Genomic DNA, 6,000 nt, shown 5'->3' on the forward strand with positions numbered 1-6,000 from the left:
AGGAATCTGTGTGAATACGTTATCTTGAAGGTCTTATACCTTTCCACTTCTGCACATGACTTATAAAAGGGACTTATGATGCAGACACGCCTAGGAAACAGCTGTGCTGTGTAACCTCCTGTTTGGCAGCCAGGTAACTCCTAGTGTTGAGTCTCCCTTGGGCGTTTCATGACTAGACACAGGACACAGAGAAGCCTACTCTTAACCCTTGACAGGTACAGGCTCCTATGAATTTGAGGTGTGAATTTCTCATGCGAACACCCACATTCATATTAACAATGTCTTTTCTCTGTCCCCCTCTGCCACCTCCCTTCTATTCTCCTGGAAATGTCTAAACCAGTCCAGTGATGTCCGTCTCTATATTGTTGCATGTCTTAAAGAAGTTCGCATCACGAATGCAGGCATCATCCCTTCTCCATGGCAACGGAATCATCATCAATCTGAAGATAATAGTCTCTTTGCCCTCAAATCACACTTTCTCTCCCATTCTACGAATGCACGATCGTTAATAAATGATTTTTCTTCCAGGCATCTATGTTGCTCTTTCAAGTTACTGATTCCTAACTGATTCTGTCTATTGAATCCATCTCTACTGATATGATCCTAAGCGGTGCAGTCTGAGTTGACCAGAGAAACAAATCCAGAGACACTCATATGTGTATGAGAGAGCTTAATATCAAAGAGCAATTTTATATTAAGAATCTAACCCAGCCCGGTCCAGTTTACGTCCATAAGTCTGATATTAGCCCATATGTCTGACACAGATCCATAAATTCCTCTTCAGACTCACGCATCGCATGCAATGATCCCAAAAGCAGGAAGATCACAGGCCAGTGTGTGGAAAGTCTTGTGGAAGACTCTTAATGCTAGCGTGGCACTCCGTGTGGCTGCTCTAGCTCCAGCTTTCCTCAGCAGAGATTCATGTGCTTGTCAACAGAATGTGAAGCAGGGAGTGTGTGTCCCGCCTCCAGTGAGGAAGACAGGAGTTTCCAGAATCCTCAGTAGAAGGCCACGCCCACACAGAGGCCTCATTGGCTAGGACCTGGTTGACAGGCTAGGCTCCACCCTTCACTCAAGTTGACAGAAGATGATGTAACTGCCATACAAACCCTAACCGAATGCCGATTCGAATCCATAGCCCTCCTGTAGGACAGTGCAGCATGGCTCCAGTGAGTTTCCCACACTATCTCTTTATGGAAGTCAGATTATTGTAGGTTTCTCCCTAGAAAATAATGATGGGTTTGACCTTTGACATTATGGTTAGGATCCAAGTGCTTTCACCCCGGTACTGCCAGGGCTCTTTAAAGAATAAACACACTGCCACAGAGTCAATTCCATCCCACAGCAACCTCCATGTAGGGATTCTGAAGCTCCCACGTTGATGGGAGCAGAGAGGCTCCTCTTTCTGCCTTGGAGCGGCTGGTGAACTTGAACCACCAACCTTGCAGTTAGAAATCGATGCTTCCCAGGCGCTACTGCCAGAGCTCATAGAATACATACTTACATATAATTCGCAGTGCACCAAAATATCTATTTCCACGCAGATCTCCATGAAATGGTATCTGTGACTCGATGAGAGACCTCGTCAGAGTGAGCAGACTTTCTGCAGTGGTGGTCACGCGAGAGGGATACATGCGATGCCATGTCTGCTGAAACGCACCGTGAACCTTCTCTGTCCTTGTCTAGTTGCTGTTGTTAAGGGTCCGTGACCCATGTGACCAAACGGAACTGCTCCATCGGATCCTCCAAGCTGAGATCTTTATGGGAAGAGATCGGCTAGGTCATTCTCTTGTGGAGATGCGGGTGGATTTGAACCTCTGACCTTTACAGTTAGCACTTGAGTACTTAATCAGTGGCTCCCCTTCACCACCATGATACTCACTTCTATCAAGCTGATGCCAACTGTAGGGCGGGTCAAACTACCTCTGTGAGCAGTTTCTGAGACAGTCACTGTTTACGGGAGTAGAGAAGCCTGTCTTTCTCTCTTGGACTCACCTGGGGTTCTGAACTGTGGACTCTGGCGATCACAGCACAGGATGCCACCAGGGCTCCCCACCAACTACATTATATATATATATATATATATATACATATATATATATATGCATTTTTTCCCAGTACAACAACCAAAAAATGCAATTCCAATGAAACAAAGAAAATCCAGCAAACTTAGAGGATGCAGCCAAGGCAATGCTTGGAGAAAAACTCATAATTGAATCATATCAAGTTGTAAAATCACTACTGCCATCCATTTTAGAGCATTTTACTCTTCCTTGTAGTCACTATTTTTTGTGCAATTATTTTTTTAATGTGGGGAAAATATACATGAGACATTTTAAAATTCAATGTCTCCATGTTTAATTCGGTGCCCTTGGTGATACTCTTGTACAACCTTTTCCCTAGCATTCCATTACCATTGACATAATTCAATGTCCGTAAAAGAGAAATTCTTCCTCCTTCCCCAATGGCATCATTCTACATTGTACGCGACAACCTACACTTCACAATAATGGTCGGTCAGTTTGGCTTCCTGTGGCAGCTTGCGTTGCTGTGATGCTGGAAACTATGTCCCAGGTAGCAGTGGGGTTCACGCATTCCCACCTTCAGGAGAACTCATGCCTAAGGCTTTGTTGAGTCAGCAAACTTGTTAAAATGGCCCTGTTAATCAGGGTTCTCTGTCAGGTGGATGCCTGGGCAGCCGCGCAGTGTAAAAGACACGAATTTATATTCCTTCCTTTGTGTGTTTTTTTCAAATCATTTTATTGGGGGATAAGCTGTAAGAATAGATCTTCCATCCATCGTGTCAAGCACATTTATACATTTGTTGCCATCATCATTTGCAAATCCTTTTCTCTCTACTTGACCACTTGGTATCAGCTCCTTATTTCTTCCCCCTCCCTCTTTAGCCCTTGATTATTAAAAATTTTTTTCATGACTTACACCAAATGCTGTTTCCCTCCACCCACTTCTCTGTCTGTCCCCCTGGAAGGGGGTTTTATGTCAATCATTGTGGCCACTTCCCCCTTTCTCACCATACCTTTCCCTTCTGATACAATTGATGTATGGATTTTTACAAGGTGTAAAAGCCCCCGACAAAGTGATCTTAAAAACAAAACAAAAAAAGAAGGATCAACGTTCCAGGCATTCGTGAGCTGAAATTGACTCGTATTAACAAATAATGTGCTGTACTCTGCTGGCAATGACAGATTCAAAAGAAATGGAGTTGAATTCATCATCACAAAGGATATTTCAAGATCAATACTGTAGGCATTATCTATCCACACACAAGGAAAGCCAGCGAATACAACTAGTATACAAAATGATAAACACACCACTGAAGCTAGTCATGCAGAAAATGAAGAATTCCCCAATGTCCTGTCTGATTTTGATCAAATGTGCAATCGAGATATATGGATTTTTATTGGCAATAAGAATGGAAAAACTGGAAACAAAGAAGGAACAGTAGTTGGAAAATATGGCCTTGGTGATAAGAGCCATGAAAGAGGGAGGAGGACAGGGGTGGGGGGTGTGTGAAATGAGAAGCTGGTGCCAAAAGCTCAAGTAGAAAGACAATGTTTTGAGAATGATGATGTGAGCAAATGTACAAATGTGGTTGACACAAAGGTGGTCGTATGGACATGGTATGTTGTTCTTGAGTCTTCCTCCCATCCTTGTGCACATGCTTTCTTCATGTCATCCAGCTTCCCAGAATGTTGGCTTAACCTGCAGATTGAATGTGGAGACCAGGTGGTGCTGGGCTGTGTCAATGAAGACATCAGGTAATACAACCTTGCTTCTTGAAAGGCAAGAAGACTTGAAGGACTTGATGAGGGACATCAAAGACCATGGCCTTCAATGAAGATGAAAATTTAATCTCTTACACTATGTTGTAAAATAGTTGAATATTTATGTGGATATGCATGCAAGCCACAAGACCTCTTTAGAGTACAGCAGAGCAAGGTTGTCACCTTGTGTGATAAGGTGTGCCTGATCCAAGACATGGTCTTTTCAGTGGCCTCATGTGCATGAGAAAGTTGGGCATTGAATAATGAAGAGCGAACAAGAGTCAATGCACTTGAATTGTGGTGCTGTCGGAATAATCAAAGTAGCATGCATTGCCAAGAGGAAAAATTCATCTGTCTTGGAAACAGAAGGCCAGAGTTCTCCTTATGTCAAGGAATTGAGACTTTTTCGGACATGTTGTCAAGAGTAACCTATCTATAGAGAAGGACATCATGTTTTGTAAAGTAAAGGGACAATTAGAGGAAAGCCCTCGATGAGATGGGGGCACACAATGGATGCCCCCATGGGTTGCAGCATAGAAGCAAATGTGAGCGTGGCACAGAACCCACATGTTTCATGGGGATGAGTATGGGGTCGCTAAGGGTTAGACATGACTTAATGGCAACTAGCAACAACACTGCATGCAGAGTTTATAACATGCATCCAGTCATGCACAGAGAAACCCCGATACGTGCACCTGCATTGACTCCCACATGCCTTCGTATATTCACCTGAGGACATCCGTGTTTGTCTCCATCACCACACCCACGACCATGACTTGTCTGTGCTGGTCTCATCAAATGCATGTTAAGTACAATTTGCAGACATTGTCTGTTTCCTCCCATGGTGTCTCTGGGCTCCTCATTCAAATCGTGCTGATGTTACTCACCTTTTTCTTACCCTTCCCATCACCAAAAGGACCTTCTTTCTAAGGCAGTGGTGAGAGTCACATAATTCAACAGCTGGTTCGCCAACCAAAGGGCAGTTTTAAATATTTACAAAAGGTGTAGAGAAAGGTGGTATATTATTCCATAAAGTTAATACCTGAATAAGAATGTAAGTCATACAAAGCTAGATTGTTATAAGAAAGTGTGTAAAAATATTAATTAAAAATTAAGTTGTACCTGACGAAACCCAATAAAAATGTTTCGTAGGATATTTCCCTATTGCTTCTTGATTGGCTTCCTCATTTGCAATATCCTTTGGGCATCATCAGCTGCGTGATTGTTTCTTAAGCATTTTTCACAGTAGTAGGATCCCACTCCTTAAAGGCAGGCCAATCAGACAAGAGTCGTAGCGTTTGACAGGTTAGAGACAGTTCAGAGACTTCTCTTCTCTGGACATGTCCTGTTCACCTTTGGAAAACCCTCAGCTTATGTTGAACTTACAGCCATTGCTTGAACATGATTTTTAGCTCTTTGGAAACTCTCAGGAATGGCATAATGCACTCATATCATATCCAGTGGGATTTGGGGGAAACGCAAAGCTGAACAGATGAATAGTGTGTCACCCTCTGGTAGTCTGAAACATTTTCTTTCCATGTTCTATGTTTGTTTACTGAAGTGACAAATGCAAGGGAATAAAAACTATTTCATCAAAAGTACAACAAGTTTTATGAAATGAGTGAATTAACACTGCATGTATACTTCCCTCTACTTTCACAGCTTCGGACGTTTAACATGTCTTGTAATAATTATAATTTGTCTAATTGTATTACCTGAACCCCTGAAGGTACTGCCACTGCCATTCTGTATGAACCTTCTTTTGTTATGCTGCCAGTGAATTACAAACTGCCCACTTTGTAAATGAATTATCCAAAAATGTGACTAATGTGTTGGGTACTCAAGAAGATATAGACAGGAAGTTAGAACAAAAAAGTAAATGCTCTTTATGACATGACCATCTATTTAGGAGATGATATACAGGGGCTTACGGCCAGGTCTAGTCTACAGTGCCATGCTGTACATACATAGATCTGTGTTACACCTAAACAGTACAATGGCAGTCAGCATAGCTGGATTAAAGTGAAGAATCATCTTCAAGGTATTTGGCACAATGCTAATGAGTCTTTAGTTTTATTAAAACTCCATCAAGAAATATTAGCCATAAAAGATGCTCAGTCTCTTAATTGTGATGCCGCTAAGGTTGCTGAGGATTGGCTCCAGCATTTTCAAGATGCTTTCCCTCCCTTGGGAAATCTCGGAGGCCTGCCCCACA

This window comes from Tenrec ecaudatus, chromosome Y (genome assembly GCF_050624435.1).
Source record: "Tenrec ecaudatus isolate mTenEca1 chromosome Y, mTenEca1.hap1, whole genome shotgun sequence".
NCBI lineage: Eukaryota > Metazoa > Chordata > Mammalia > Afrosoricida > Tenrecidae > Tenrec > Tenrec ecaudatus.